At 43.5% G+C, this 22,052-nt stretch overlaps 1 protein-coding gene across 4 annotated transcripts in view; it reads left to right on the top strand.

The window, feature by feature from the left end:
• The window catches only part of B3GNT4 (UDP-GlcNAc:betaGal beta-1,3-N-acetylglucosaminyltransferase 4), a 58,775-nt gene that overhangs the window by 7,334 nt on the left and 29,389 nt on the right, over positions 1 to 22,052 (top strand). The window contains exon 1 of one of the 4 annotated variants that reach the window (XM_073676255.1): positions 14,772 to 14,930. The exons of 2 other annotated variants lie outside the window; for them this stretch is intronic. The gene's annotated coding sequence lies outside the window, so the exon portion shown is untranslated. Of the gene's footprint in view, positions 1 to 14,771; positions 14,931 to 15,261; positions 15,525 to 22,052 lie in introns of those variants that run through there. One more of the 4 variants, XM_073676257.1, reaches the window with a different exon arrangement.

The following is a 22,052-nucleotide window of genomic DNA, read 5'->3' as shown; positions in this document are numbered from 1 at the left end:
CCGGCAGTCCCGTCCTGCTCTGCTTCTGCTCGCTGCTCCGGCAGCCCCGTCCTGCTCTGCTTCTGCTCGCTGCTCCGGCAGCCCCGTCCTGCTCTGCTTCTGCTCGCTGCTCCGGCAGCCCCGTCCTGCTCTGCTTCTGCTCGCTGCTCCGGCAGCCCCGTCCTGCTCTGCTTCTGCTCGCTGCTCCGGCAGCCCCGTCCTGCTCTGCTTCTGCTCGCTGCTCCGGCAGCCCCGTCCTGCTCTGCTTCTGCTCGCTGCTCCGGCAGCCCCGTCCTGCTCTGCTTCTGCTCGCTGCTCCGGCAGCCCCGTCCTGCTCTGCTTCTGCTCGCTGCTCCGGCAGCCCCGTCCTGCTCTGCTTCTGCTCGCTGCTCCGGCAGCCCCGTCCTGCTCTGCTTCTGCTCGCTGCTCCGGCAGCCCCGTCCTGCTCTGCTTCTGCTCGCTGCTCCGGCAGCCCCGTCCTGCTCTGCTTCTGCTCGCTGCTCCGGCAGCCCCGTCCTGCTCTGCTTCTGCTCGCTGCTCCGGCAGCCCCGTCCTGCTCTGCTTCTGCTCGCTGCTCCGGCAGCCCCGTCCTGCTCTGCTTCTGCTCGCTGCTCCGGCAGCCCCGTCCTGCTCTGCTTCTGCTCGCTGCTCCGGCAGCCCCGTCCTGCCCTGCTTCTGCTCGCCGCTCCGGCAGCCCCGTCCTGCTCTGCTTCTGCTCGCCGCTCCGGCAGCCCCGTCCTGCCCTGCTTCTGCTCGCCGCTCCGGCAGCCCCGTCCTGCTCTGCTTCTGCTCGCCGCTCCGGCAGCCCCGTCCTGCTCTGCTTCTGCTCGCCGCTCCGGCAGCCCCGTCCTGCTCTGCTTCTGCTCGCCGCTCCGGCAGCCCCGTCCTGCTCTGCTTCTGCTCGCCGCTCCGGCAGCCCCGTCCTGCTCTGCTTCTGCTCGCCGCTCCGGCAGCCCCGTCCTGCTCTGCTTCTGCTCGCCGCTCCGGCAGCCCCGTCCTGCTCTGCATCTGCTCGCCGCTCCGGCAGTCCCGTGCTGCTCTGCTTGTGCTCGCCGCTCCGGCAGTCCCGTCCTGCTCTGCTCTTGCCCGCCGCTTCGGGCGTTCCCTCTCTGCTGTGTTTGGCTACCGCATCTGCGGTTCTGTTTCTGTGACCCAGTCTGTACTGGGTCTTGTCCTCTCTATGCTCCAGCCCGTCCTTTCGGCCAGTACCTCCCTGCCTGCATATTCGCCTGTATCCACCCGTCTGCATACCTGCCGTGTTCGCTTATATCCACCAGTCTGTGCCAGCCTAACCTGCCTGTTCCAGTAATCCCTGTGTGGGTCAACCCCCCTGTCCGGAGTTTGACCTGGAGTAGCACCTGGTCCCTCTGCCCGGTTTCTCCCTGGTGCACTGGCGTCGTATGCCGTCGTGCCACCTTGGTCGGATCGGCCAGATACTTAGTCACGCCCCTCCAGGCACTCTCCGGTTCATGGTCCAGTGGAACCACTTCTCCCGCACACGCCAGTCAGTCCGGGCGTGTGCATAACAGTCTTTACGTGAACAATCCTCTTTGTCCCACCTCCATGCAGATGGTTTCTTTTCTTTAACATTTGTATGGTAAAATGTAATTTTTGATATTATATTAATAAAATTTGATTTTATATATTTTTTGTAAGAGTTTTTTTGGGATATCCAGTATCCAAATGTAGGTCAGTAAACTTATTGATTTGGTGTATTCATTTCCCTGCTTTTTTGTCTTCCCTGCTTCTCTTCAGACTTCATCATGATTTTACTCTGCTTTCAATCTCTTCATACATCAGATGGTCTGTTAGATCCAGTACCATCTCTGCCTGCTGTGTTAAGAGTAATCGTCCCCTCCACAGTCTCCTAAATTAGCTGATCTATTGTAAGTCAGTCAGGAGGTTGAACTATGATTTACATTATTACTGTGAAAGGGACTGCATAATCATGATCAGCAGGCGTTTTCTATCCACTATGTGGAGAATTTTAGTGGGAATGTCCATGCAATTTCACCATACAAGCACGAAATTCCATTGGGCTAGTGAGATTACATGACATAACTGATGAGATGTACATGTAGAATGTTTAGATAGAAAGGAACAAGTAAATAAGGTAATACTAGCTGACTTATATTTATTGGGGCACCAGTGACAGAAGGAATTAAATAGCCTGTTCAGAGAAGAAGATGGAAACTCTAATTCCACCTAAGGGAGGTAGGTATCAAGGAATCAAAAAAAAAAAAAAAAAAATATCGGCCCTTTCTTGCCACATGACTTGGTATAAAAAACCAAACCAGAAGCTCCATTTGCAGGCATGCATGTGATTTGGGGTGTTTGCCCCTCATCAGTGCAAAGTAGAACTGGTTTGGCTGGGTGATGGGCCTCTGACAGAGGGTTTAAATGGGAAATGTTCTCGCTATAGAGAGTGTTAAGTTGGCGTAGGGAGACTTACAGGCCTTGCAATGATCTAGGAATTTAAATATTTAATTAGCATCTTGAGGAGAAGAAGAAGGAATTTAAAATGAATGAATCACTGGAGTGATGTTCAGACTTGTAATTTGATTTTCTATCCAATCAATAGGTCTTCAGTTTCAGATTTTTGGCAGTATAATGCCTGGATGTACACAGTTTACAGAACCGGAACAGCACCGCTCCATACGCTGTGTGGTGTTCTGGGTACTGACGTTTAGCGCCTAGTCACATAAATAGGAGCTAAGCTGGATGCTATGCTGAGAGCTTTATAAACTAGGTGAGACAACCTCCTTTAAAATTCAGGCAATGTCATTTTGGTTGTGGCAAGATCTCTGAGAACTAAATTGTCCCTAAATATATGTTGACAAGTTGCGGCCTGAGCTGACACCTTCGCCTCAGCGTATTCTGTAGTACAGCCAAACACTAGAGAGATCATTTCAGCCCTAATGCTGGCCATACACATACGGTAAGTTGTCCAAAGTGGCTAATATTGCACATTTTCTCCTGACCATTATTTAATTAGATTGCCGAATAAGTGATCTGCCATGTTGTTGTTTTTTTGTTTTTTTTTGCCATTGACGACAACACACATTTGGCATAAACCGAGGAGTTTGGCTACTTTGTGCCCTCCAACTCTGTTGAGGACCCCACATACTTCAGAGAAAATTCAGCCAAAATGCCTGATTTTGACTATAACAATTGATCGTCAACTGCTGCAGTGAAATGAGCAATTATTAATTTTGGCCCAGCGATGAATCCTCATTATTATTCAAAAGACTAATCTGGCATAATGCATTTTTTTTAAGCTGATCATAAACACTGGCTGTATCATCTGCCGAAATAACCCAATATGACCAGTGCAGTAAGAGTTGTTTTTTTTTTTTTTTCTTTCACGCAGACGAACAATCGTTTGTTGGCCCACGTGTCTCTTGTATGAGATATGAGAGCCTTTAGTTACATCCCTGACTTTAACATTTCTAATATGTTGGTCAGATTGCTTTGTGTGAATGATTTAATGTACAATTGATCAGCCACATTCAGGGAGACACTAATCTTATGTGTATGAACAACGAGTGCAAACAAGGTACAAAGTGCCAGGCTGAAAGTCATGAGAACAGTGACCTTTCCACAGTAAAGACACTCTTAAACATTATATTAAAGTTGACTGAACCCGGCAATATCAAAATGATTTAGATTGATTGGCTAACAGTCTGTGTATGGCCGCTTACATACTCTTTCCCTGGCAAATGATGTTGATGGAGAGCAGGATCTGGCATGTTGAAATACAATGGCCTATCTTTTTGTTTGGCACAAAGATAAGCTGCCTGGCAGCTCTGCTACAATACACAGGATTGCTTGGCTGAGCTTTCTTGCATATAGGCGCAGAAGTAGTCGGCCAAGCTTTCATTTGGCAGACAGCTGTCTAACGTATATGAGTGCTTTAAAGGGGGTTATCTAGAACTTTTATATTGATAGCCTGTCCTTAGGATAGGTCATCAATATCTGATCATGGGAATGTTACACCCAGCAAGCCCCGCCAATCAGTTGTTCCCGGAACCTGCGGCAGCTGGATGTGCGGAGTTGCAGAGCTGCACAGCTCAGTCAATGCATAGTGACCACTTCCGGGTACTGCACATCCGCCAGCTATTGATTCGAAGTACAGTTGACTGGTGTCGCAACCCCAACAATCATATATTGATGACCTATCTTATATTAGGCCACCAATATAAAATTCCCAGAAAACCTCTTTAAACTGACCATACACATTATATATTTATCTGTAGATCATTGGTAAATGCAGCTTATTTAGAAGTTTTTAGTGTTCTTCTTACATGTATGTTCACTACAGATAACAGAGTCTTAGCAAATTTTTCACCTGATTTTGCTAGATCTGCAAATAAATGTCACGTGGCTATCTTTAGACTTGTCTAGACTAACATGGTTATGGTTCCTTTATAAGTATCATTATCTGCCAAAGGGTGTTTGTAGAAAAACTTAATGATGTTCAAACTTTTTCAGACTTCATTGCAGAGCAAGGCAACTTGTTATTAAATATACATTATATGATATTAACATAAAACATTCATAGTTTCATTCTAACATTAGAAAATTAAAGTTTAAATGAACTAATTATAACCTTTCTGTAAAAGCGTGTCACTTCTCTAAAACTGAAGGGGAACTGATCTTTCCTAACTGTTACAAAACTCGCATGACTAAAAGATTTGTGAGTGAGATGTCTGGATAGAAAGCCTCAATCTTGAAGACAGAAGGGCTGCATTACTTACTACTGCGTCTGCTGGGCTCACACGGTCTTAGTTTGATAGCGTATTAAGTTATTGTCAGGGCGACACCGGGGAGATCACACAATATCTCACCATGCCGTCACTTTGTCAGGGATTCAGAGCACACGATCCCGTCTACTCACTGCGTAGGTATTGGCAAGCGAGCAGAAAGCGTATGGCGTCACACCTCCGGATTCCAACACATGGAATGTGTGTATACGCCCCCGTACGGTTACTGCTGACTTCACGATAGCCCAGTTATGATTATTTGCTGCCACCACCGGTCGAGTTTGAGCTATAATACAGGCCTGGCCGGACGCCTGCTTTCTGGTAGTGTATATGGCTTCGGGGGATTATAGGACAAAAGAAACAGAACTATTACATTTTATATTTAATCCAAAAGGGAGGCAGTGTTATGAAAAATATACAAGGATTTTACAAAGGGGACAATTACAGTACAGAATATACAGTTACACAAAATAAAACAGGGTTAAAGAAGACTTACTATAGAGATCGCTGAGACGATCCAGTATGGGTGGAGGGAAGCACTCCACTTCTGGCTGTTATCGAACAGGACCCATGCTACATATAAATATGTATTTCCAACATGAGTACTCCTCCATCCTCCGGGGATTCTTTTATGCCTAAGGGGAGACCTGCTCACACACCCACTGTGCTGACATAACGTGGGCTGGACTCTAGCCTGCACACTTGTATTAAGTTATCCTAAAAACCAGATATCTTATCACTGGTTGATCCCAAAAGTGATACCATATTTTCTCTAATAACCCCCCACGACAGCACACAGGAGAATGTAACCCCACCCTCATAGGGACAGGAAATATGAAGAGGTTTAAATAGCCCCTCCCACCAGTGTTATTTCCTGTCCCTATCAGGGATGAAGAGGTCATCCCCGGTGTGCTGGGTCGGCGACAGGCACTGCGGAGAAAACTACTAGTCGAGCAGTGGAGGATCGAGCAGTTTACCTCTCCTCCTCACATGCCCTACTCCTGTCTCCTCCGGATTCGGGACCCCCTCCTCCAATCCGCGCCCTCGGGCAAGGTCTGCAGGATCTTTTGACCGGAGACCACTTTGAGCTCTCCGGCCCATCTCCTCCTCCTCCCCCTGCTGGATTCGCAAGCGATGCCAATCTCAAGGATGTGGCGCGCATTCCGCGGCGCTGGAAGTAACGTCGAACACTGGGCGGTGGATGATGACGTCACTTCCGGCGGTTATGCGTTCCATGGTGGAGCACAGCAGACGCAAGGGGGGAAAAGAGCGGTGATAGCCGCCGGTGATCACCTGTCTTCACCTGGACACCAGGGGAGGAGCCCTCTAATCAGAGGGAGGCGCTGGTCCAGTCGCCCATAAAGGAGCCCTGGCCAGGAAGACATCTGCAAGTAGGAAAAAACCATGTCTGTTGAAGCATCTTCTCCCAGCGCCGGTCCGGTCCCAGTAAGTATGGCACTGGTAGTCCATCTCTCAGATGCAGGTAATAGTGATTATAGCTCCCTTTTCCTTCTCCCCTCTCTTGTAGGGGGACAAGGAACCTGCATCTGGAGACTAAGCTAAACCGTCACGCAAATGTCCCATTTGTACAAAAAAGCTATCCTCCCATAGAAAACCCCTATGCAAGGACTGTACGGAGAAAATTATCAGGCATCAACAACCTTCCTTAATGGAAGAGATAAAGGGGATTGTACGTCAAGAGATCAAATCCTCCTTAGTCTCAGTCGCTGTCCCCACGCCCTCACTTACTCAGGATACTACATCTACTCCCTCAGCAGCCAAAAAAAAGGAAGATCAGCCCGCCAGAGGGAGGGGAGGAAGACTCTCAAGATGAGATATATATCTCGGAAGATCTTCCAGAGGAAGGTGAACTGAGTCCAACTCCTGATAACTCCCAGCGAGAAAGATATTACTTTCCATCAGATATATGGAGGAACTCCTCATGGCAGTAAGGAGAACTATGGAGGTCGAGGAAGAAAAGGTTCCCCAGACAGTACAGGATAAGATGTTTGGGGGGCTGCATTCCAGGAAGAAATTTGTGTTCCCTATACACCAGAGTATTAGAGACTTAGTCCTAGAGGAATGGGAATCTCCGGAAAAGAGGTTGAATACCCCTACGGAGTTAAAGGATAGATTTCCTGTAGACAATGAGACTGCAGAATGCTAGTCTGAAGTTCCAAGAGTGGATATCCAGATTGCACGAGGGGCAAAGAAAACCACATTGCCCTTTGAAGATTCCTCTCAATTAAAAGACCCCTTGGAACGCAAAATGGAGGGACTACTCAGAAAGTACTGGGAGACATCGGCAGCACTATTAAACACCAACGCAGTCTTTGTGGGCATAGCTAGATCAACTGGAGGAACACCTAGTCTTGGGCACCCCCAGAGAAGACATCTTAACATCCCTACCGCTTCTACAGAAAGCTTCCTGATTTTTAGCAGATGCTTCTGCAGAATCGGGGAGAGTGGCGGCAAGAGCATCTGGGTTATCAAACTCCGTAAGATGGGCCCTATGGAGCGGTGATGTGGCATACAAAATGAAATTGTGTTCCATCCCCTTTAAAGGGAAATACATGTTCGGGCCAGCCCTAGATGATGATCTTCTCGAGAGAGCCTCGGACAAGAAGAAGGCCCTCCCGGAACCTAGAAATGTAAGGATAAGGCCTATTTCATCACTCCCAGGAGCAGACCCCTCAATATAGGGGTAAAGGGAAAACAGGATGATGGAGCTACCCAAAAGGAAGAGGAGGCAAGAATCTTTTTCTCTCCCAAAATCAACATCAGAACAAACCATGACGTCAGGACAGTCGGGGGCCGCATCTCAAATTTTCTCCCTCAGTAGAAAGAAATCTGCTCAGACCCATGGGTCCTGAGGGTAGTCGAGTTTGGAGTAAAAATAAATTTCTCCTCCTATCCTCCACAGAGAGTAAAGTTAATGCAGCTCTCTTCTCAAAGTCGGCAAGCCACCCTGATATCCGGTCTAACAGACCTATTGTCTTCAGGGGTGATATCCCTGGTTCCTACAAGGGAGACAGGCAGAGGACATTATTCCAGACTCTTCCTAATAAAAAAACCAAATTACTCGCACTGAATTATAATCAATCTAAGGCCACTGAATCCGTATATCCACTACCAGCGATTCAAGATGGAATCCATCAGATCGACGGTCCCCCTGATAGGACAGGACCATGTCATGGCAACAATCGATCTCCAGGATGCATATTACCACATCCCCATTCATCCACTTTACAGGAAGTTCTTAAGATTCGCAGTGGCTCAGGGGGAACAAATAGTCCACTACCAGTTCAATGTTCTCCCATTCGGGATATCATCAGCCCTGTGAATATTTACAAAGGTCATGGCTTATATCAGGGGTCAGAATATTTCAATAGTACCATACCTCGACGACCTGTTAATTAATCAGGCCCTCGGTACCATTACTCCAAGAACATATACAGTTGACCACTCAGATCCTAGCTTCTCTGGGCTGGTTAGTGAACCACAAAAAATCGGATATGGTTCCCTCCATGACAAAAACGTTTCTAGGAGTACTATTGGATTCCCACAGCCAGATGTCATTTCTGCCCAAACAAAAACAGGTCATGCTAAAAGCAAAAATCAATGTCTTAAGAAGCAGGAGATCAGTGTCATTGAGAGATGCCATGTCGGTCCTCGGGTCTATGACATCCTGTATCCAGGTGGTGGCATGGGCTCAGGCACATACCCGAACATTACAGACCCACATCCTTACGAATTGGGATGGATCTCCACAGTCTCTGAACAGGAGAATTCCTATACCACCACGGGTAAAGACCTCTCTATTCTGGTGGCTGAGCGTGAAGAATCTGAACAGAAGAGTACCATGGATCCAGAATCCGCTAGTAACCATAAGAGTGGATGCCAGCGCGAAGGGATGGGGAGCCATGGTCTCCCAAGAGCTATTTCAGGGTATATGGACCAAAGAGGTGAGCCAGCACTCATCAAATTTCAGAGAATTAAAAGCCATAGAAGAAGTCCTCAGAGCAGCAGAGCCTCTGGTCCAGAAAACCCACATACAGATATTTTCAGACAATATAACCACAGTAGCCCACCTTCGTCATCAAGGGGGCACAAGACACGAAAGCTTAAAAGCAGTCTCTGCGAGAATATTTTCCTGGGCCAAAGAATATCTTCCATCCCTGTCGGCTCTTCATATCAAAGGTTCAGTCAACGTCCAGGCCGATTTCTTAAGCAGAACAAATATTCATCCAGGAGAGTGGAGCCTAAACCCAGACATCTTCCAGATGTTAGTCAAGAGATGGGACTATCCAGAGGTAGATCTCTTCGCTGGACACCAGAACGCGAAGGTACCTCAATTTCTCCTTGGATCCAAACGGCCCTTGCATGGGCGTGGACGCATTCGCTCACCAATGGGAATTCAAACTAACGTATGCCTTTCCCCCACTGCCTATCCTTTCAAAAACCTTACAAAAGATAAGGACCGAAGGGACCAGAGTAATCCTAGTGGCTCCTCTCTGGCCAAAAAGAAGTTGGTTCGGGACGTTAACCACAGGGCTGTGGAGTCGGAGTCGTGGAGTCGGAGTTAGTTTTGGTTGGAGTCGGAGTCGGTAGAAATGTACCGACTCCGACTCCAGCTTTAAAAAAAAATGTATTAATATTTCATAATTGAACTTTCATATGAATTTTATAAATGTTACTCAAATATATATATGCTCTATCAAACTATGAACAACAGTTATAAGCAGTTCTGCTGGAGACAGACATTTCTTACTTCTTGTGTGTCACTGTTCTCCACTGCCCTTATCTAATCTTATACTTGGTTAACCTCAAGCTGCCCCAACCCCCCTACTTACAATGTATGAAACTGAAAGTGAAAATGTGTTGCAAATTCTTAGTAGTAAAGCTCCTCCTCTAGACTAGATGTTTACTAGGTGTGCGTCTTCCAAGCATCTCACAGCTGCTACTCAGAAGAGGAAAACTGTAAGAAGTATTATCCTTTCAACAAACTCTGCATCAGTTAACTGTGAGTACATGAGGAATAACAGTATTACTGACCACTATATCAGTTGTATGACCTGGCAATAATTTTGTACAATTGTTTTTAGGAAAAACCATTGTTATTTGGATTGTAAATGCAGAATTAAAAACCTGAGAATGTCAAAGAAGCGTCACATTAAATCCGCTGTATTTTGAACATTTCACCATCACTCAAGATAGAAAACATTATGTCTGTCAGTGTATGACAAATGATCCAGACGAAAACAAATGCTGTGAAGCCAAGATCAGTGCATATTCAGGCAAAGATAAAAATGCTCCTACCAGAGCTTCTAATCTAAAGAGACATTTACAGCGCTTTCATCCAGAAGTACTGAAAGCAGTGGATGAGAAAGACTGCATCCAAACCAATAAACCAGTGCCCAGCTCTTCCAGCCAAACAAAGGAGCAGAGAACTTTGTAGCCATCAGTTGCAAGATATTTTGTCAGTGACAAAGTTACTGTGACAATGACAGTAGATACATTTAAAAAACAGATCATAGAGCTTGTTGTAAAGGATAGTGTGCCTATTTCATTATTTTCACGACCAGCTTTTATGTGTCTGAATGGGGAAATGGCCCGCAAGCTTGGTGTTTCTCTGGAGAGAGAGAGTATTAGAAAATTAGTAATCGAAGAAGCTTTTAAACAAAAGGAAGAACTTAAAAAAAACTCTCAAGGGACGCTTTCTGTTTCTTAAAATGGATGCCTGCACACGTTAGAGTGAACTATTTTGCCATCAATGTCCGATTTGTTTGTGACAAACATGAAATAGTTACCAAGACATTGGCAGTAAAAGACACCAAAGCTCATCACACCAGTGAGTTTCTCCAGGTCTTGGTGGAAAAGGTTCTGCAAGACTATGAACTTCAAAAAGAGCAAGTTCTTTCTGTCGTAACTGACAATGCTTCAAATATGATAAGTACTATTAAGCTAATGAATGAGAGTAATGATGGTGACCAGCAGCTAGAAGAACATTCTGGGTCCACAGACACAGAAATGTTTGAAATAGAGGAACACAGTATTGTAACTGAGGAGCAAACTGAAGTTGCTTCAGATGAACAGCAACATGATAGTTTAGATGATCTTGTTGAAATTGTGTCAATACGTTCTTTCATTCATCACATGCGCTGTGTTGTGCATACGTTACAGCTGGCTATAAGAGACAGTCTGCAAGAAGGACATGCTGCTGCACTGATTAGCAAGGTGAGAAAATTGGCTACTGTTGCCAGAACCCCTAAAGTTGACTCAATTTTGAAGAGACGTGCTGGAAAAGGGGTAATTATTGATCAAGCCACACGATGGGGCAGTACTTAATGATTCAGCGCTTGGTTGAACTGAAAACCTTTCTTGTAGACATGGCTAACCCTCAACTGACGCTAAATGAAAGTCAGTGGAATCAGGTGACTGAGCTGGAAAAATTGCTAGAGCACCCATTTACAGTGACTAAAAAATTACAAGCAGAGGACTTAACTCCAGGTATTTTCTTAAAGGAGTGGAAGAACCTGATGTTTCGCCGGTCCCAAAGAGGAGGGTTAATTGCAAGTGGCATTGCTACATCAATGAAACGGAGAGAGGAGCTACTATTACAAAATAACATTCTTTTGGCAGCTGTTTATGTAGACCCAATGCATCGGATTCTTCTAGATGATCAACAGCTAACTAAAGGAAAAGAAGCTCTGTTTGAAATAGCAGTAAGGATGAAAGGGTTGCAGAACAGTCAGGAGGAACAAGAAGAATTTGGTCGTCCTGCCACATCTTCACCCTCATCATCAACTGATGAAGAATTTAATTTCAAAAAATATTTGGATCACAAGGACCGCGCAAAGCGTTCCCGCATAGAAGAAGAGTCATCCCCATCAAAGAACACAGCCAGTACATTTCAGCAGAATTTTTCATGTGCACTAAAAGAAATTGAGAAATTTGACCGTTCATCAAAAATAACCGTGCAACAAGCGATTCCTCTGTATCCTGACATTGTCAGAGATGTTGCCCAAGTGGTTACTGCTTTGCCACCAAACCAAGTTAGTGTAGAGAGGTTGTTCTCTGCTCTCAAAATAATTAGATCAGATTTGAGGGCATCCATGAAGGAGGATCTGACACAGGCAATACTTTTTCTGAGGACAAATTTATAGATTTCTTCTTATGAACTGCATAACAGTGTTTATTGCATATTTACTTACAAGAGTTTAGAAAAGTTTATAAAAGTTATTTGCTATATTCTAATTGTATTCTAATAAATATAGTTTTTGCTCTAAGTGGTCTGATTACTTATATGATGGTGAGAAACTGAATAAGCACAATGTTAATATTTTACAACAGTAAATTTATTGTTACGAATTGGCCATTTATGAAGGAGTCTGAGTCGGAACCTGATAAAATCCAGGAGTCGGAGTCGCAACTGTGGCTTACCGACTCCACAGCCCTGGTTAACCAGTGTGGAGAGCCCTCTAATCCTTCCTCCCATCAGAGATCCCCTTCTCCAGGGACCAATTCACCATCCGGATCCCGAGAGACTACACCTAGCTCCCTGGCTTCTGAATTCCTGATATTAAAAACAAAAGGCCTATCAGAGAAAGTCATCAAAACTCTCCAGAAGAGCAGAAAACCTGTAACGAACACCATTTACCATAAGATCTGGAAGACCTTCTTAAAGTGGTGTGAACCCACTCACCCACAGATGGCACATATTCTAGATTTTCTATCAGAAGGTCTGGACAAAGGTCTCAAACCTAGTACTCTTAAGGACCAGGTAGCAGCGTTAAGCTCATACTTTGATCAAAGTTAGCTGAACATCAGTGGGTGAAGAGATTTGACAGCAGCCACCCGCATCCACCCTAGAGTAACAGACTTGATTCCCCCCTGGGACCTTAACATTGTTCTGAAGGGGTTAACTTTTCCACTCTTTGATCCCTTATCAGCCATAAGACTGGACAGGCTGACCTGGAAAACGGCTTTCCTGGTTGCAATAACTACAGCCAGAAGAGTGTGTGAACTACAGGCCCTTTCGGTCAACGAACCCTACCTGAGAATCCTGGAAAATCGTCTAATTTTCCGACTTGACCCTTCATTTCTACCTAAGGTGGTCTCCAGTTTCCACAGATCTCAGGAGATAATTCTTCCATCATTTTGTGACAACCCAAAAGGCAAAGAAATGGAATGCCACACTCTGGATGTTCGGAGAATAGTACTGCACTATCTTCAGGAAACCGAAGAAGGAAGGAAAGAGGTTACAAACGAAAAGAAAGCAGCAAAATCCACAATAGCCAACTGGATTAAGAGGGCAATTACGGAGGCTTACCAGATCCTAGGTCTGCCTCCTCCGGCCAAGCTCGAGGCCCATTCTACAAGGGCGATATCTGTCTCCTGGGCTGAAAAAGCCAGCGCATCCATCTAACAGATTTGCAGAGCTGCTCCGTGGTCCTCGATTCATACTTTCTCCAAACACTACAGACTAGATCTAATCTATGCTATGAGTAAGGATCTACGTATCCGAAACGCGTAAGCCTCTGTACGCTTTTATTTGCACTATGGTCTCATGTTTTTTAATTTTTTTTCAACAGAAAGGCTATTTTTAAGTTAATTTCACGAGTTGCCGAATAACTACCCTTTCATCACAGACTAGATCTAATGTCTGTTGGAGATTTAGCCTTCGGAAGGAAGGTCCTTCAGGCTGTTGTCCCTCCCTAGTATATCTTTGGTATACCTCCTGTGTGCTGTTGTGGGGGGTTATTAGAGAAAATAAAATTAGACTTACCGGTAATTCAGTTTCTAATAACCCACCACGACAGCACGGGTAATCCCCCCCCCCCCTCGCTTATTGCTTCTACGACAGTTGGATCAGTAGAAATAAAAATTTAATTTGAAGCATCTATACTCTTGTGGTCCTTTTTGTAATAACACTGGTGGGAGGATGTGGGAGGGGCTATTTAAACCGCTTCATATTTCCTGTCCCTATTAGGGTGGGGTTACATCCTCCTGTGTGCTGTCGTGGTGGGTTATTAGAAACCGAATTACCGGTAAGTCTAATTCTATTTTCTATTATGATTTTACCTTTCCGTAGAGACTACACATGGCAAAGCTGTGATCTGTTCTTTTGTTACTCTTGCGCCACAGCCCCCCAGAGGGGCTTAGTGACAGGAAAATATCCATATTGTTCCTTAGCTGATCCTGTCACTAAAAATATGGGTCCCATTATCAGAATTATGGAACTTGAGCTATGCCATATTTCGTATCTGTGCAGGGCGTTCTGGGGATCTCTATTAATTTCCCTTTGACGTCTTGGGGATGAAGTTTCTCAGCTAGGTGGCGATTTATCGCAAGCCTGTGTTTAGTTATCCCCTGTACCTGCCAGGGAGAAAGACCCTCGCATTTCAATTAGGTTATAGCTTTACAAGTCACTTCTGCTGTAGGTGATGATTTGCAGAGAGATAGCTCTTTATATTGTCAGCTCTTCTCTTGTGACAAAAGGTGGATAAGGGAGGGGTGAAGAGGGGTTTGGGAGAAATGGTTAATATTTTCTTAATATCTCCGTGACAGTTATGTTTACATGGTCTTCCTTTTAAAGGTGTTGTCCGATAGATATAATGCCCTATATAAAATACTATTTTTATACCATAACTACTTTTGTAATGTGCGTTATTTTAAAATTCTCAACTACTCGTCACTGGAGAATGGCCCTGTGGTCACTTACCACATCTTCTTTCATCAACCTGAATCAGTCGTGCTGATGGAAGCAGGGAAAAAATGACCGCAGCTTTGTTCACTGCCTCCACAATTTTTCTGTCCCCATAGTCAATCATCTTCAGCCCCTACTTCCACACTTCTTCTGTCTTCACCACAATGTTCATGTAAACAAGTTGTCATCAGGGGGCTGCAATAGCAGCAGTGTGAGTGATAGCAGCGCTGCCCCACAGCTTTTATCACCCTGAAATATTTTATCAGGGGGCGGTACTGATGTAACTCACCTTGCTGTTATCAATTTCCCCAGATGACGTCTCGTTTCAGTGAACGAGGTGGTGTGGACGAAAGAAGTGTGGCAGTCGGGCTGAAAACGCAGGGTGGCGGGGACAGACTAAGTGTGGTGGTGATCAAAGAAGCTGTCATCACTTGTTCCTATCTCCACCACGATTGATTTGGGACGTCACCTAGGTCATCGTAAGTAAAATTTAAAAGAAAAGATTCAGGTATTAGGATAGGGAGAATAGTAGGGAATTCTAAAATAAAGCAAATTACAATAGTGGTCAGAACTTAAAAATGGATATTTACAAAGGGCATTTTATGTTTCAAACAATCCCTTTAAAATTTCTATTTCAAAGCTTGGTTAGAAGATGTTTTACATGAATATTTATTGATAATTTTTGACTATTCTCCCTACCAAATAAATGGTTAAAGTCGGAGACTTAAAACTGACAAGAACATCAGATAAGGTAAGGTGAAAAGGTAAAACAGGGCGAGGCAAAGTAAAGTTTAAAATTTACTAGGAGCAAGTAAAGACAGAGAACTCCTTTCTCCGGAGTCTGAAGCTTTGCATCTGACATAACAGTTTTGAACGTCTTTGGTAGTCAGGGACCCATGACAGCTCCAATGAGAGACTACCTCATCTCCAGGACAAGAACTTCTGAATTTTATTAATAGTGAACACAGTTTTGTTAATTCTTCTGGACTCCTTTAAGACTAGCATATATTCTGGGCTGCATAACTTCAGGATTCAGAACTTAGTGATGACCTGGGGGCAGAAATTTACTTAAGGTATTGTGTGTGTTTGTTTGTTTTTTTTTGTTTTGTTTTTTTTCCATTCCTGGAAGAATATTCTGTCACAATAATCTCTTGGTTGGTGGAAGCTAGATTATCTAGTCTTAGAAAAAAATATGAAAAGAGAAAACAGCAGATATGATAAAATAACAAAATAAACTTTTCTCACCTCTTCTCTCCAAAATAAAGTTTTACATTCCAAATTCATTAAAGACTAAAGAGAGCATTTGCCAATTCATTTGGGTTAAATTTTTGACCAATATGAAAAAAAAAATCAGTGTAGGGGCCAAAATTACATAAAAATGTGTTTGTTGCCTTTAGCAAAATTAGAGACAGGTCATAGCCATTTTGGAGGGGACATGGTATTCATGTTTTCAACACGTATAATAGGCTGAAAAATGACGTTTTTTTTTTTTCGTGCAAATTTACTCTAACTCATAGCTGGTAAAGATTACAATTTTACTACAGTCCAAAATATGTATATGAAAAGGAGGGAGAGCAAGTCCAACTATAAATTCAGATTATGAACAAAGAAGGCTCTACAGAACAGCTCAGTGTTTCTATCATTTATTTGCTGATGTATCAGTGAATGCACTTTGTTCTTAAAGGGGTTGTCCACTACTAGGACAGCCCCTTCTCACTTTGAATGTTCCTTCCCCTCTGTTAAAATAAAAACACGAAGGCTACGTGTGCATGTTAAGTATTTGGTTGCAGAAATTTCTGCAAGGTTTCTGCATCTCTTGGCTGCAAAAATGCTGTGGAAGAAACGTGCATTTTACCGCGATTTTGATGTGGTTTTGTAAAGCAATGAATGCTTTTTTGGAGCTAAATATTTGAAAAAAAGTAACGTGGGACATCGCTTTAACCCTTGGATTACTGTCGGATCTGGGGTGAATATATTGATTAATTGAAATGATTAAAGAATGTGCCTGTTGTATTTCAAATACAGTGTTTTTATTTTCGGTGTGTGTGTGTGTGTGTGTGTGTGTGTGTGTTTATTTAAATTTTTACTTACAGGTTTAGTAATGAAGGTGTCAACCAGACACCCTCATTACTAAACCTAGGGCTAGACGTCAGCGACACCTAATCCCATTACTCCTAATGTCATTCAAATATAAAGTGTTATTTCTGGGGCAGCTGAGGGTTGCTATTTTAAGTGGCCATTAGACCAACAAGTTCCCTGGCTATTAATAACAGCTCTCAGCTGATCTCCACGATGAGCAACCAGCAGTGCTTTGGATGCAGCATATTTTCTAATGCCGCACTTGTTTTTCGTCAGTACATGCAGAACCACCGCATGTAATGACATTTCAATCTGTCAAAATCTGCAGTCTCCGCTACAGAAATTGACATGCTGCAGGTGGGTTTACGCAGCGTTAAAAGCAAGCACAATGGGCATGCGATTTCTTATAAATAAAAATAAATAAAAAAAAAATGGCGTGGGCTCTCGCGTCATTTTCATAACCAGCAGAGGGAAAGCTGACCTCTGGGGGCTGATATTATTAGCCAGGGAAGGGGCCATTAGCCAAAAATGTTTTCTGGCTATTAATAACAGCCCACAGCTGTTTGCTTAGCATTTACTGGCTGGATTACAGGGAGACCCAAAAAAAAAAATTGACTAAGGTTCTCCCAATAAAATCTAACCAGCAAAGGCTAAACAGACAGCTGTGAGCTGATATTAATAGCCAGGGAAGGGGATCATGGATAATGGCCCCCTCTGAGGTTAATAATATCAGTCCTCAGTGGCCCCAGAAAAGGCGCATCCATAAGATGCGCCAAATCTGACGCTTAGCCTCGCTCTTTCCACTTGCCCTGGTGCGGTGGAAAGTCTGGTAATAGGGTTGGGGTTCATGTCAGTCGTGTATTGGCAGCTGACTTGAAGCCTAGGTTATTAGCGGAGAGGCGTCTATAAGACGCCCCCATTACTAACCCCATAGTAAAGGTTTTTAAATAAACACACGGGCTGAAAAAAATCCTTTATTTGAAATAAAATTCCACACGATTTTAATCATTTATTTAAAAATGAAAAACACTGTATACTTGAGGTAGGTCTCCAAATTCTGATTGACTCATTCGGTCTGTCCATTCGACTGAGGGTGAAAGGCAGAGGGAAAGGACAGCTGCACCCCCAGTCGAGAACAGAATGCCCTCGAGAATTTGGAGACAAGCTGGGTCCCCCAATCTAACACCACATCAGAGGGAACCGCGTGAAGCTTCACAATCTCATTTATGAACACCTGAGCAAGTGTCTTGGCATCTGGAAGTGCAGGCAATGCGACAAAGTGAATCATTTTACTGAACCTATCTACAACCACCAAAATCACTGTTTTGCCTGCAGAAACCGGTAGGTCAGTAATAAAATCTATGGAAAAGTGTGTCCATGGTCTGCTAGGGATAGGTAGCGGAAGAAGAGTACCAGACCGATGGGTATGCAATCCTGGCCACCAAAAACGACGAGAGTGGAGGTCCACGGTTGCTTTACCACCTGGATGACCAGCAAGCACAGAGTTGTGATGTTCCTTAATTACTTTGCGGCGCAGATTGGATGGTACAAATAAGCTTTCTGAAAGGCAGGAGGCAAGGGCTTCCCCCTGGACCTCCAACACCTCACCCTCCAGCTCAGGAAGCAATGCAGAAATGACTACCCCTTTCTGTAATATCGGGGCAGGGTTCTCATGGTCACCGCCACCAGGGAAGTTCCGGGACAAAGCATCAGCCTTGACATTTTTGAACCCTGGACAAAAAGTGACAACAAAATTGAACTTGGTAAAAAAACAGGGACCATCTGGCTTGCCTAGGGTTGAGACGTTTAGCTGATTGAAGATATGACAGGTTCTTATGGTCAGTAATAACAGTAATAGGATGGACAGCCCCCTCCAACCTATGTTGCCATTCTCCGAACTCCAATTTGATCGCCAAAACTTCCCTATTACCCACATCATAATTTCTCTCAGCAGAAGACAATTTTTTAGAAAAGAAAGTGCATGGACGCCATTTACCAGGTGACTGACCCTGAGACAACACAGCCCCAACCCCGACATCCAACGCATCAAATTCCACAATAAAGGGCTGGGAAACATCTGGTTGACTGAGTATAGGTGCCGTGGCAAAACAATTTTTTAAGAAAGAAAAAGCCTGGAGGAAGGCCTTCGACCATTTGGAAAAATCGGATCCCTTCCTGGTCATGTTAGCAGGGGGTTTCGTGATTACCGAATAATTTTGGATGAATTTTCGTTAAAAATTAGTAAAGCCCAGAAAACATGGAAGAGCCTTCAGGTTCTCAGGATGGTCCCAATCAAGGACTGCATAGATCTTCTCCGGATCCATCCGAAAACCCAAAGATGACAACAAGTACCCCAAAAACTGCACCTCCTGAACGGCTAAAACACATTTTTCTAGTTTATCATATAGTTTATCCCTTAAAATCTGGAACACCTGTTTTAACATGCCCCCGATGTGTCTGAAAATCAGGTGAGTAAACCAAAATATACAGATAGACCACCACAAACCTCCCCACCAAATGATGAAAAATATCATTTATGAAATGCTGAAACACCGAGGCAGGTGCGTTGGTCAAACCGAAAGGCATAACCAGACTCTCGAAATGCCCTTTCGGGGTCTTGAACACTGTTTTCCATTCATCCCCTTCTCTGATTCTAATCCAAATTCCCAATAACCAATCGAGAATTTTTTTTAATATCTACAAATCAAACACCTAGCCACAACCCTTTATGGATCTGCAAAAGTATCCAGTCCAACTGAATTTGAAATAATGTGTAGAAGAAGCCTTTCAACTAAGGGTCTGATTTCTAATATTTATAGTATTCTTAATGCCCCTAATAAAAATTATTTTCCCAAGCACTTGAACATGGCTAGATGGAAGAAGCTGCTGAATAGGGATATTCTATTCCGCCTCAGTGTTGGCAGACCATCTGGAACAAGGTGGCTAAAACCTACATATGTACATTGTACAAGGAGAACCAGTACAAAATAATAATGTTCTGGTACCACACTGGAACTTTTGTACAAACTCCCCGACTACCAGATGTCTGCTGGCGCTGTGGGTTACTGGGGGGCTCTCAGTTTCATATTTTCTGGTCTTGTAAAATGATTATAAGGTTTTGGGAATCGGTCAAATATTTGCTCCAGAGGGTGTTATTTACTAATATTCCCCTGGATCCACTTATAAACCTACTCAACGCTACTCCTAGGAATGGGTAAGAATTCTTCTACACTGTTGCTTCATTTCCTGACAGCGGCCAGATGCTTGGTGGCTCTCCATTGGAAGAGAGGCATCCCTCCCTTATTTTGGGGAACTGTTGAATAGAGTTTCTGATATTAGGAGGTTGGAATACATGACAGCCATACTAAATGATAAAGTTCCATTTTTTCTTGATTCAATTTGGGCCCCTTGGGACTATTATTGGGGACAACATAATAGCTGATTGGTTCACTTTACCCTGTCCTTCTCTTTCCTTCCCTTTTGTGTGTGTATTATGTCCTTTGTCAAATAGTTTATATGTTTATAAGATATAACATATCAATGCTTCGGATGGTCTGAAAAGAGCTCTCAATGACAGCCGGAGGGCCTAAGGGTGATATGGGGATCGGCCTGCTCTTTGGGTTCATTTCTACACTGACCCTATTGATTTTGTTGTGTATTTGTATTAAGCTTTAACACAAAGTAGGTCTTCTTAATTATAGAAATGTTTTCACTCCATCGATTCTAATCGCATGACATGCTATGTGATGTTTGTCTGTTATACTTTATACTTTTAATAACAAAAAAATATAGTTTAAAAAAATAAATACTCACTGCATGCAATGAAAACAGCTTTGTTTACTGCTCATCATAATGGACGATGTCGAGCTGTTGTTTCCTGGCATTATGCAGCATATTATTTCCTATCATATGCCGCTTTTACCAAGTTCTGATATTGGCTTTCCCCCCTGTGTGTGACACATCTGTCGTTTTGCACTGATGTGGTGACATTTATTACTTAACACTGATGATTGTTTCCCTCAAGATGCACTTTGCATGTACTGATGTCACCAAGACCCATTGTGGTGGGCAGTGACGGCACTAAATGATAGATTTGATTTACAAGATGGTTCCACCACTAGCAGTCCTAGAAATATGCCGTCACTTTCTGTGAAGACAAAATCTTATAGATACACATTTAGACTCAAAGTGGTTAAATGACCTTTCTAAATTTTATGTAGCAAAAAATAATCACCTTTTTACCTTGTGATCCAGCACTCAGTCTATGGGAAGCCTCTAAGTTATTGTTTACCAGTGATTGGCTAGCAGGTGACTGCTGTAGTCCGTCATTGCACACAATGGTCACAAGGCATCATGTCTTTGCTGTGAGTGTGGCACCAGTAAAAAAAATTACCACTACAGGCACTGATTTGATGACAGTGGTAAGCAAAAAACAGGTAGATGGATGGATACCATAGTTAAATTATTAGAAGGAGAGTGGAAAAAGAATGCAAAAGAAGAAAAAGCCTGTTCTCTGGGCTTACATTGGGTCTATGGGGGAACATTTCTCTTTTGTAGAGCGTGCCAAGCCGGTGCTCGGAGACTTATAAGCCATGCAATGCTCCTCTGGAAATTTTAAAAGGGTTGTCCCATGAAGAAAGTACATTTTAATTAATAGATCTTGGAACAAAATAACTTCCACAATTGGATGTGTTAAAAAAAAAAAAAAAAAAAGTTCCTGTGCTGAGATATTCTTATAAATGTGCCCCTGCTGTGTACTGTGTAATGCAGTGCTGTGGAGGAGTTTGTGTCCATTTTGGTGGAGTCAGTATAAAATGGTCCGACTCCTAAAAAATAAATAAATTGGGTACTGTAGTTCAAAGCATTATGTGCTGAATATTTTTTCATAAGAATTTGGGAAAGTTATGTCCTATTCCTGATCTAAGGATCTCGGCTCTTAGTTGAGCTGAATCTGTGCTGCACTTTATGTACACGCTCAGAAGTGAAGCTCCTCCTCTACAGATCAGAGGTAAAAGATGCTGGGAAGGATCATCAAATCTGATTGTGCGCGAGGCAATTCCTTTATACCCTGAAATTGTTAGAGATGTTGCCCATGTGGTTACTGCTTTGCCACCAACCCAAGTTAGTGTACAGAGGTTGTTTTCTAGCCTTAAAATAATTAGATCAGATTTGAGGTCTTCTATGAAGGAGGATCTGATGGAGGTGATACTATTTCTGAGAACAAATTCATAGACTGCACAAATGTTATTCAGTACGTTTTTGTTGAAAACTGTTTTTTTCCCCACTTCATAGTGTATTGCATATTTATAATTTATTAAAGTTATTTGTGCTCTAAAGTTGTACTCCAATAAATATATTTTATATCTAAATACAGTAGCTTAATTATTGTATCATAATGGTGATGAAAAGCCTGATGTTACCATGTTACTACAGTAAATTTATCATTTAAACATGAGCCATGCATGAGGGAGTCGGAATCCGGGAAATTGAGGAGGTGAAGGTTTGTCTTATCAACTCCACTG

This window comes from Phyllobates terribilis, unplaced genomic scaffold (genome assembly GCF_046119375.1).
Source record: "Phyllobates terribilis strain yellow unplaced genomic scaffold, ASM4611937v1 Scaffold_1__5_contigs__length_1240528914, whole genome shotgun sequence".
Lineage (NCBI taxonomy): Eukaryota > Metazoa > Chordata > Amphibia > Anura > Dendrobatidae > Phyllobates > Phyllobates terribilis.
Note: the sequence above shows the minus strand (reverse complement) of the source record. Positions and strands in the feature narration are given on the sequence as shown.